The 12,384-nt window shown below is 43.9% G+C and overlaps 1 protein-coding gene across 4 annotated transcripts in view; it reads right to left on the bottom strand.

Annotated features, from left to right (window-relative positions):
• The window catches only part of Tenm4 (teneurin transmembrane protein 4), a 2,974,939-nt gene that overhangs the window by 719,601 nt on the left and 2,242,954 nt on the right, over positions 1 to 12,384 (bottom strand). The gene's annotated exons all lie outside the window — the stretch shown is intronic.

The following is a 12,384-nucleotide window of genomic DNA, read 5'->3' as shown; positions in this document are numbered from 1 at the left end:
GTGGAGGTCAGAAGACAACGTGCAGGAATCTGTTCTCTCCTTTCATCAAATGTGTCCCAAGCATTGGACTTGGGTTATCAGGCTAGGTGGCAGGCACCTTTAACACTCAACCATCTTGCCAGGCCAAGAAGAATGTGTCAAACCCCACTCCTATACTTGCCCATTCTCAAGCAAGGCAGCATTACAAATACTTGTTTATTCAACATTAGTCTCCCCTGTAGTTCTGGAGACCTCAGGGTGCCAGCAGGGTTGACTGCCATATGCCTAATGTCTAGCACATGCTTAAAGAATAAATTTTGAAATGAATGAAGAAATCTGGTCAAGGCAGAAGAGTGGATAGTGATTAAGCCAATGGTGGCTGCCACGGACAAAGGTTAAGGCTCAGTTCCATTTTATACCCATATTAGCATTTTAAAAACTCTCATTTCACACTGCTCTCTTGCAGACATGCCCATGGTATTCTTAAAAGGCTTTAAAAGCACAGTATTGTCAAAACTCCCATTACTGCATGTTTCGGTAACATTCTGCACATAGATCTACGGCAATTACTTTGTGCACGGAATTCTAAGTTGAATTCTGCACTTTACCCAAGATAGCCATTAATTAGATGAAATGATGTTACTGTTGCGTGCAATGTGTTTTAAAGTGCAAAGCCATGTGTGACAAGAAGTGAACTTTCTTCTTTTCTCTTGCAGAAGAAAACCATTCGGACTGCCATTGCAGAAGCACTCAGGCAGTCAGGCCGTTCTGGTGAAGCAGGCAACCCTGTCCTGAGAAGGGAAATGCTTTCACTTTGCTACTTAGATGAGCAGAGATATCTAAAGCTGGGGGTAAGATTATCTGCCAAGAATAATCTTTAGGAAAGATCTGGGAACAGTTTGGAGATTTGAGTTTTATTATGGTTACTATTATTCTTTGGTCCTGGGATCTTGCCTGTGCTAGGTAAACTCCATTCCCAGCCTTTTTAAAAATAATTTTTATTTGCAGATGGAGTCCTCCTTTATAAGTTGCCTAGGCTAGACTAAAACTTATTACGTAGCCCTTTGTAGTCCCCCTGCCTCAGCTTCCCAAGTAGCTGCCATTGCGGATACCTACCACCATGGCTGGTTTTAGATGTCTTTGCACATATTCAGTTGAAAGTATCATCAATTTGGAAGACCCGGAAGGCTCTTCTAGCTCTTAAAGTTATTAAAGGAAGGGGGCTGGGCATGGTAGTTTTTATCCCCACCCATAAAACTTTTCCATTAGGAAATTGTATTAAATATGGTTCAGATGTTTAATATAAATGTATGAGTTCCTCATGGAATTGTTTCTCAATATGAGGCCACTGATGGCTTTTTGCCTACAATCATATATAATGTGTATTTTTATAATACCTATCAGGAACAAGCAGGAAAGCCTGACATCCCCACACAGTGTCCTTTAGATCTCTAGTGAAGACTACACTCAAAAGAGAAGATGCGAAACTCCAGTGTCCTTGGATAGCACTGAACCTGAGGTTGGTAAGTGGATTTACACAGGAGAACATGGAATGACAAGCTTGGTGTCAGCCTGACCTAAGTTCTGCTTTTGGCTGTACAACTTAGCAGCTTTGTGTCTCTGGGCAAATCGCAAGGCTTGATGAGAAACACATTCCCTGCCTCCCCCTCCCCGCTCTGACTTCATTTCCAAACCAGAGGGGAGAAGAAATGGCCAACTCGGTGACATGTTCCTTTAGAGATACGACTACACAAGTAATAACTTGCCTAACTGAATCGGACGGAGACTTCCATTTGAAAAGAGCCCGTCACAAACTCTGCCAAAGGTTTGAGGCAATGGGAAATGTGAGAATCGTTCTCTTGCTGGATTTTTTTTCATTCCACAAATATTTATGGTGTATTTACAACGTGCCAACCACTATGCCAACCCCAGAGTATACCCTGGAGCTCAAACGCAGATATGGTTTGTTTTTTGGAGTGGTTTGCAAGATTCTTCCATGCAAACCATCTAAGTGAGAGGAATTCAGTGCTGTTGGAGACCCTACACTACAGATGACAAATCTGAAGCTAAGAACTAGCAAATTTGGGGGAGTCTTGCCAAAAGTCAGCTTCAGACAATACTCAAGGAGCATCGTCCCAGAAGCCTTCTAATTGCTGCACCGGCATCACCAACCTCAGTTTAGAGTTAGGGGACAAACGATTGCTTACTCAATTGCATGTCAACTTGGCAATATGGACACATTAATTATTGTCTTTGTATTTTACTGATGCTGTTGAAACACAGAGGGATTTGGTGGCCCGCTGTAGCTCAGGGCCACCCAACTATATAGAGCAGAGTAGAAGCTAGATTTCTGGCCCCTTGCGTGATTCATTGGCAGGTAATATCATCCATGCTCCCTGCTTTGATGTTTCTGAATGCGGGAACTTTGAGCCCTATGGTCTTAAATTATTTCCATGACCTATGCAAATTATAACTACATTCCCATTAACAGGCCATTCTGTAGCAAAATTTCAACACACCGAGAGCAAAGTCTTGCAAGCTTGGAGCGTTATTTATGGACAGTTATGAGGACTGCTATTCCATCCTCTACATGTGGCACAGCTAAGTGCTTACTCATATATGCAAGCTGGCTACTCAGCCCCATTTTTCTTTATTTCCCCTCAGCAAGAATGGAGAAAGCAGCTTTGAGCATATGGAAGCATTTCTACATTGCTAGATTTTTTTTCTGGGTGAGGTGGGGTGGGAGGGTGGAAGCCTAATTTGCAACTCTGTGTCAGAAGAAATATATATTTCCAAGAGATGCTGATTAGACAAGATTCTACATGGCAAAAGTTGTCTCCAGTAAAGCATGATTAAGAATTCTACTCTGCCACCATTTGTGAAGTAAGTACTCCTTACTCTGGGGAACATTTGCCAAGACACAAACTCTGGACGGCCCTGGGCCTTTATGGTTCACCATGGTTGGCTCTGCTGTGTGCCCACTGGGCCTGTGTAGGTGCAGAGGTGAAGGCTTCCCTCAAGTGTCTGTGGCCACACTACGTTTCATTTTTATCGCAGGCGGTGCCTGTAGACATGTTCATGTTGAGGGGTAGTACACACATGTTGGGAAGGCAGAGACCTACATCCAGTTTCTTACTCCATTACTCTCCACCTTTATTTTCTGAGACAGGGCTCTCTTCATTGAACCTGAAGAATGCCAATTCAGCTACATTTACTGGCCAGCTAGCTCCAGGGAGTTTTCTGCCCCGACTCCTGGCTCCCACCCTCAGAGTCGGGGTTGCAGACAGGCGCTGTCCTGCTTGGCTTTTTTAAGTGGAAACTAGGGAACTAGACTCATGTCCTGATAGTTGTGTATCAGGCACCTTACCCTCTGACCCATCTCCTCAACCTTCTGTTTTGTAAGCAGTGTCTTACACAGCTTAGGGTCTGGCCTTGAGTTTGCTATGTAGCTGAGAAGCTCTTCCCGACTCTCCCTTCCCAGTGTTGTGACTACAAGTATGCAATACCTGGCTTAAGTGTGTTAGTGAAGGGACCCAGAGCTTCATGTATGCTCAACAAACACGCTAAAAACTGAGCTATATCCGTAGTCCATCACACTGGAGATTTTTATAAGTAAATTAAGTGACTAAACATGTAAGCATGATCTATGTTAATTACCCATTTAAACGTAGTATGCCTGACATAACAATTTCATGAGCAAACCTATACATAATACATTATTCTAGTCTCTAGCGAACAAAACGCTGCTCAACTGCCAAGGGCATGGCAGACAATATGACGCAGACTTCCGGTATTCTACGAAGTATGTGTTTGTCTCTGTACTACCCAATGCATTCCCCCTTCTGTGGGGTCCATCTCTGTAAGTCACTGCTCATCTACTTTGGACAAAGACACATGAGCTGTTCCTCATTTGCCATTTAGTAATGCGTACAGAACGGAAGAAACCAGGGGCACCTGCATAATATGGAAAGACTCGGGGTAATTCTGTGCCAGAGGGGTCCATGCACACTAGAGGTTTCCTCCCAACTATATTGTTTTAATGGTACTTGAAGAGAAAACAGTGGTGGCAGCCCTCCTGTTTCTCAAAGATTCACAAAGGAAGGGTCTTTGACCCTCCCTTTTCTTCCTCCTACTATTCCTAGCTGTGTATCACTGGGATTTGTTATTACACCCGCTTTCTTATGTAAGAAAACTGAAGGGAGAAAGGGAGGAGAGAGCACAGCGGAGTGGATGGAAGAGGAGGAGGAGAGGGGGAGGGGAGGAAGAGGAGGAGGAGAAGGGGGAGGGGGAGGAAGAGGAAGAGAAGGGGGAGGGGGAGGAGGAAGAGGAGGAGAAGGGGGAGGAGGAAGGGGAAGAGAAGGGGGAGGGGGAGGAGGAAGAGGGAAGGAGAAGGGGGAGGGGGAGGGGGAGGAACAGGAGGAGGAGGAGAAGGGGGGAGGAAGAGGAGGAGAAGGGAGGAGGGGGAAGAGGAAGAGAAGGGGGAGGGGGAGGAGGAAGAGGGAAGGAGAAGGGGGAGGGGGAGGGGGGAACAGGAGGAGGAGGAGAAGGGGGAGGAAGAGGAAGAGAAGGGAGGAGGGGGAAGAGGAAGAGGAGGGGGAGGAGGAAGAGGGAAGGAGAAGGGGGAGGGGGAGGAACAGGAGGAGGAGGAGAAGGGGGGAGGAAGAGGAGGAGAAGGGAGGAGGGGGAAGAGGAAGAGAAGGGGGAGGAGGAGGAGGAGAAGGGAGGAGGAGGAACAGGAGGAGGAGGAGAAGGGAGGAGGAGGAGAAGGGGGAGGAGGAGGAGGAAGAGGAAGAGGAGGGGGAGGAGAAGGGAGGAGGAGGAAGAGGAAGAGAAGGTAGGAGGGGGAGGAGAAGGGGGAGGGGGAGGAGGAAGAGGAAGAGGAGGGGGAGGAGAAGGGAGGAGGAGGAAGAGGAAGAGAAGGTAGGAGGGGGAGGAGAAGGGAGGAGGAGGAGAAGGAAGGAGGAGGATAAGGAGGAGGAGGAGGAGGAGAGTTTATGTTTCCGTGGGTCTCAGAGTGAGAGGAGAAAGTGTGCAGGCACCCAGAGACTCTTCTTGAAGCTAGTGATTGGAAGTACGAGGAGCATGTGCCTCCACCACCTCCATCTCTGGTACCCTGGGGACCCTGAACCATCACAGCTCTGTACATCTAGACAAGAGCCTAAAGGATCTTTTGTTCTTGATTTTGAAAATTTACCACCTTTCTCATGTGCCACTTAAGTCAGCTTCACAAATACATAAGAACTCTAACACCATCACATAAGGCATTCAGAAAGAGGCAGGAGGGTTAAATAATTTCTCACGTCTGACATTGCCACTGGAAAGTTCACAGTTTTATACCTTTCTCCCAATGCAGTTGAACTGGAATAGCAAAGTTGGTGGCTTTGGCACCCTTTCCTTCTCCTGTTCCATCCCACAAGCCTTCTCTCCTGCCAAGGAGCCTGGCCCAGTGCCTGGTGCTTAGTAGGTGCTCAGTAAAGAGTTACAGCTTTGCTTTCGTTCTTTAAGTCTCCTTCATGCATCACATGTCAAAGGTTATTCAACGTTGGCTAAAGAATTACTAATTATGCACGCCTCCCTAACAAAGTTACTATAGTGAAATACCAAGCAAGTATTATCCCACATGGCCATCAATACTCGGGTAATATGCAAATCAGAGAACCATAGGGCCAGTTCCAGGAAACTCTGAAGCATTCTCAATGTGAAGGGCGCTGCATACTGTGTGTAAAGATAGACCTGATTTTTCCAAGACATTTGGGGTTCTTACAATTTTACTTTTTAAAATAAGGGAAGTCATTGAATGTGCAGCAAGACATGAGTACATTATTAGGCCTTATCTGTGTATGTATGTATGTATGTATGTATGTATGTATGTATGTATGTATGTGTGCTGTGTGCACATGTGATGTCAATGGCACAAGTGGGTTATGCATATGTGTGGCAAGTGCATGAAGTCATGCAAGCTTATGTGAAATTCAGAGGAGGACATCGATGTCTCTCTTTAGTGCTTTCTACCTTATGTCCGAGACAGCGTGTCTCACTAAACTGGACTGTGATATTTAGCCAGGTGGGATGACCTGGGGGCTCCTGGAATCCGCCCATTGCTGCCTATCAAAGCTGAGGTAACAGGCCCAGACACTCAACCATGCTCAGCTCTGAAAAAAATCTGGGGTCTGGGGATTTGAGCTCAGATCCTCTGGCTTCCACAATGAGTGCATTTATTCAGTGAACCACACCTCTAGCCCCCCTTTAAAATATACTCTATCATCAATTTGAAGAAAGCAAATCTTTTTTATTTCAGGTTAAAATGGAATCTTCACATTTTGATGGGGGGAAACAAGTTTCGTTTTGTTTTGTTTTGTTTGTTTTTGTTTTTTTTTGTTTTTGTTTTGGGGTTTTTTATTTATTTATTTATTTATTTATTTATTTATTTATTTATTTATTTATTTATTTATTTTTGGCACAAAAGAAGCATGTAGAGGAAGTGGGAAACGTAACAACCTTCAGTTGTTTGAACCCCAAGGACACTGCAAAGCAAGTCGGTTTTGGAGTGTTTGTACTATGTATGGTGCAGTGTGCTCTGTACAACAGTGGCTCTCAACCTCTAGGTCACAACCCTTTGGCAAACCTCTATGTCCAAAAATGTTTATTTTACATTTCACAACAGTAGCAAAATTACAGTTATGAAGTAGCAACGAAAGTGATTTTATGATTGAGGGTCACCACAATATGAGGAACTATATATATATTAAAGAGTCACAGCATTAGAAAGGTCTACAAGATCTTTTTATACCGCTTATACCCATTTTATAGGTAAGGGAACTGAGGCTTAAAGCGACACAGCCAGAAACTGTTGTGCAGTCTACTTCTGATTGTGGCGTATCTTGGCATCCTGAGTGGGGTTTCTAGACCACCTCCCTCCCCACCCCCATGGATAGAATCTACAGTGTGTAATCTTCTGAGCTGAAAGCCACTGCCTTAGAATGACAAGGGAAAATGGACTTCATCAGATGTGACCCAAAGCAAAGATCTAATTCAAAATCATTTAGCTTCCTCTCTGCCACCTGAGACCACAGCCATATCTCTCCAGCAGCCTGGCTCACTGGAGGAAGAGTCACAGACACAGTCTGGCCGACTGACTTTTCAGGATCAGCATTTTCAGAGGCCCTGCTGTTAATACCTTGTTAGCTATTAACACTTAAAACCACACTTGCTACTCAAACACGCAGACCGATATTCACAATTCCCAATCCCCAGGTTTTAGCAGGTCCTAGTTGGAACTTTTACCTGCGTTTTTGTCTCTAGACCGCTGAGCACTCTGGGAAGTCAGTGCTCTGTGAGTCCTTATGACTTAAGAGGCAGAAAGAACCTCTTGTTGAAATTCGTGTGTCTCATCTTGGGCCGCGGCTCAGAGTCTAATTTTTATATTAAAAAGACAAAAAGACGTAAAAATGCTGACGGGGGATCTCATTTCTGAATGCAGGCACACTTCTAAGGATCACAAAGGGAAGAAAACATCACAGTATGAGAGAGCAGTGGTCGGATCACAGAAAACAGATTTCTGCACACCCCAAAATTCATTAAAAAATGAAAGGCAAGTAGCAAGAAGGAAATGTTCTTAATAGACCCAACAAAGGCCTGATATCCTTAGTAGGGATGAATCTTTCATGAATCGAAAAAAAAAAAGAAATCAGCAGAAAAAATGGGCAAGGGCCATGAACAGAAAATTAAGAGTGTAGACAATCTGCAGTAAACATGAAAAGGAGTTTCATCTCAGGAATAATCAAAGAAATGTAAATGAAAATAATATGGAAAGAACCAGTGTTTGCATGCTCTGCGTCAAAGGTGAAAGACAAATTCCAGTGTTTGTAAGCATGTGGGATCCGGTCTTCCCATCCTCAGTTTTATGCCCACAGACTCTCATGGCAGTTCAGCCTTGTGCTTCTTTGTCTCTAAAACGTTTCCAAGTGTCGATGTTCTCTGACCCATGAATTTCAATTTTTATACCAAGAAAGTCATTAAAAAATAAAAGTTTGGGGGCTGGGGATTTAGCTCAGTGGTAGAGCGCTTACCTAGGAAGCACAAGGCCCTGGGTTCGGTCCCCAGCTCCGAAAAAAAGAACCAAAAAAAAAAAGTTTGAGTTATGTTTATCACAGCATCCTTTCTATTAACAAAACCTGGTTCAGAGGAAGCTAAATTCCTGGAGAGAGCGTCAGTTGAGTAAACTACAGTGAGTGCATTTCTGCCCAGGCACAGAGACATTATAACGAATGGTAGGGACGACATTAGAAAGGGCTCAGTACACAAGGCACATAGGCATAATATAATCTCGATTGCTTGAAAAAAATCCAGTAAACATTGCATACACCAAAGTGAAGGAAACTCACAAGTGCGTCATGGCAGTTCCTGGTGGTGGAAACAAGGTATGATGGAAATAGGAAAATGTAGCAGCCTATGCTGGGGAACTCTCTTAAGTGAACCAGCAATGATAGCAAGCTGTGTCAGACCTAGGCCTGAACCAAGAGCTGAAGCTAGACAAACCCATCAGAGCATCCCTGACTACTGGCAACACACAGCAGTCAGCTGCTGAGTGCACATCTGTTTTCTTTTGTGCTGCTGGGGACTGAACCTAGAGTCTTATACTGACTGTAGCTGCGAGGCAAACTCTCTATCATTAAATTGCACCCATCGAGCCCTTGCAAAATGTGGCACGACCTTGTGAGACTTGCCACCACACACAGGAGCCATCTGCTCTCAAAGAGATGACGTGCACTTGGTGACTATGTGACTCAAGTTAGAAACAGATTCTTTTCTGGAAGAGCATCATCACTTAATATAATAATTTGAAAAACATGGACACTTTTGCTTAAATGCAATGCACACACATATATCACAAAAAATTGAGAAAGTATGGAAAAACAAAGAAGAAAGAAAATTTTAGTTTCGCTATGCAAAAGTAGCCACAATTCATGTTGTGTTGTATTTCTACCTGTAACAATGGTGTATCTTAAGTGGTTTGGTGTTCTTTTGGATTTTGTTATAATTGATATGTTTTTCTGAAAAAAACAAAAACAAAAATGCTTTTACTTTAGTCTATTGCTTCTCCCTCCCCCATTAGAGAATCTAATCATAAGTTAAAGGAAATGCCATTTAAATGTATGTGTGTGTGTACATGTACATAGATAGAAAGATAAACAGATAGATAGAAAGGTAGATAGAAAGGTATAGAAAGGTAGATGATAGATGATAGATAGATAGAAGATTGATAGAAGATAGATAGAAGATAGATAGATGATAATAGATAACTTACAGTTATTCGTGGCCATACAGAGAGGAATGGGCCCATTTTGGAGAGTCATAAAGCCACAGAACAAAATTGGCAAGCAAATAGAGCTGTGTGTACACTGCAAAATATGGAGCACACTTGTATTTTCGTTCTGAACTTTGGTCTGTCTACTCTACGAGATTTAGGAACGTGGAAAACTCTCCTTTTGAAATTGAGGCTCTACTGTACATTAACCAATCCTCATTCTCAGGCTCGAGGGCAGGGCAAAGCATGCAGGCATCTTACCACACTCCTTCCCACCACAGAAACTCGAAGGAAGCTGAGCATGTTTAGGTGTTTATTATTTATTTATTTCTAGATAGGGTCTCACTAAAGGTCTAGCCCTGACTACATAGATCAGGCTGGCCTTGAACCCACAGAGGTCCACCCACCTTTGTGGCTCAAGAGCTGGTATTAAAGAAGTATGCCATACTGTACCCCTGGATCACGTCTCTATTTTTAAGGGACATGTGTTTTTCCTTTCATGCCTGAAAATACTGTGTAAAAATTCTTTGGGTCTATGATTACAATTGGCCACAGTCACGGCCAGTAACGTCTTGTCAACCAAGTACATTTCTCTCTCAAATTCCATGTTCTACAGCAAGGAAATTCTGTTACTAACACAACCTGTAACGCTGGGACTGTGGTTATGCCACAGCTGAGTGCCTGAGCATCTTCTAACACCTGAATGAAATGAAGATACTATTTCCAGCCATCTTTACCTCATTGCCTAGAAAAGAATGAGCTATCCTACACATACATGCATACATATAAATGAAAGAAGACACATAAGGAAGAACATCCTGGGGAAAATCAGTGCCCGTGTATCAGGAACAGATGTGTGTTTTGTCGCTTCTTTGATCTTTCTGCTTTCAACTCATGGATTCCAAGTAATAATTGCTGGTGTAACAACTGATACCATTGTGTGACACCTGAAGCATGCTCTGAATGTGTCACAATTCTCCATTAGTTCTTGGGCTTTAGCCTACCTCATAAATGATGACGTGGATGCGTAATATAGGAGACCACCTGAACCCACGGCTGTGCTGAGCTTTGCTCTGGTTATCTTTTGCACGTAGTCCTTGGACTGGACTTAGGTACTTGCAAAGATCATTTGGTCTTTGAGAAACACGTGAAATTTGTTATTTACTTTCCAACAATTCCCCTGAATAGAAACAGCAGGACACTTTGTTAAATACATCGTTTTCCTTCACCTTTCGGTGTAGCAACAGCAACGGGTGTGTATCTGTTGTGAGAAATACCGAGATCAACTTATATGACACGCATTCCTGCATTTAATTGTCTGCACAATTTTATCAAAGGGGGAAATAAAAACAACCAAGCAAGCAAGCAAGTAAAAACCTAGTTTGAAATTGAAACCAAGGCACAGTAAAAGGTGAGTGCCCCGAGTAACATACAGCTCGTACGAGATATAAAGAACATGTGAAGGGGTGGAGAGATGACTCTGAGATCGACTTATCGGTACTTGGCTCTCTCTTTCCATCTTGCAGGTCCCGGAGATTAAGCGTGCTGCTAAGCTTGATAACCTGAAGTTTAATCTCCTGGACCTACACGGTGGAAGGGGAGAGCCAGATACGGATAAGTTGCTGCTCTCAGACCTCCACAGGAATGCCGTGGCTCTGCAGCCTTGCCCCACTAAATGCATAAATGTAAGAGAAAATAAAACTTACAGTTCGTCTACTCAGCTGTCTGTCCTCACTAATCAGTGTAGCCTCTGCACTGTAGCATCGCATGTGCCCGCAGTGGCTTGAGAGCGTGCACACGTGCACATGGGGCAGTGCAAGTAATAAAATTAATTTAAAAGAGGAATTTTTAAAGCTGGGCACGGTGTGATATACCTGTTCTCCCTGTCCTCGAGAAGCTGAGTCAGAAGGATCCCAACGAACTCAACACTGGTCCATAGCGAGAACGAGACTAGCTTGAGTGACACTGTGAGAACCTGTTTCCAAACACACGAAGAGGCTTCTAGTTGCAAAGTATCCACACAAAGGGACGGCAAGCCCAGAGAGGTGGCACATGGGTGAGAAACAGAGATGTGAGTCTCAATTAAATATCTTGAAAATATTGATAATATTACCTAGTGCAAGACTTGTAGTCACAGGTGGGACTCTTGTTGGTAGCTTGTTAAATTTCAACTCCGACATTCTAAGAGCTCTCTGTCCTGTTTCTTTGGCATCATCCCCAGTCAGTCAAAGACCCTCCGTCATAAAGCAAGGTCAAGTACTTACCAAGAGGGTAAAGGACATGTCTACTCCTACACTTTCACTTTATTCCACGTGCCAAGCCTAGTGCTGCGTAATACCAGCATCATGCCATACACTTCTACCCACAGGAGGTGGCTCCTGAAACCCAGAAGTGATGTGGGACTCCATTGTCACTTAAGTTTTGAATTCTGGTCTTTCCTTCCTGTCATATGCTTCCCCTAGGGTTATCCCCATCTGTAATGTTACAGGGATCCTGAATTAGAATGGAGAAACAGAAGTAAGAAGAGACCTAAGCTTTAAGACACCCGTGTACAGCTATGTGCAGTTGATGAGATGCAGTGCTAGCCCCCCAGCCCAGCCTTCGTCACCCTGTCACTTCATGTCACTAGACATACACCAGGAAGAGGGAGGACAGTAGTAAACAGAGGTTTGACCTTTCCATCCAGTCCCCTAGCTGCACATTGAGACCTTGCCATCCCCTTGGAGTTTGCTAGAATTGGCTAGAGAACAGTCCTTGACTCAAACAACTGAGAAATATACTTAACACCACATTGATTTTCCATATAATTTTATAAGCACAAACATTCTCTTTCATTTCCTGACAAACAGCTATATTCCCCAAAGTGTCCAATAAAAATCAGTAATTTGCACATCACTGTCTTTCTCAGAGGCTGCTGCTTGGAGTTAGTCATCAAGGCCAAGGTCCTGCCTTTTCCACCCCCTCCCTAAACAAAGCAAACCCTTCTGATGCTTGGTGGCCTGCTTTATAGACTTCCTGATGCCTGGGAAGTGTGCTTACTCTCCAAGCAGAGAGCAAAGTCACCACTCTCCACACAGCTCTGCCCCACAACTCTGCCA

Source organism: Rattus norvegicus, chromosome 1, assembly GCF_036323735.1.
Source record: "Rattus norvegicus strain BN/NHsdMcwi chromosome 1, GRCr8, whole genome shotgun sequence".
Taxonomy (NCBI): domain Eukaryota; kingdom Metazoa; phylum Chordata; class Mammalia; order Rodentia; family Muridae; genus Rattus; species Rattus norvegicus.
This window is presented reverse-complemented; position numbering and strand designations above follow the sequence as displayed.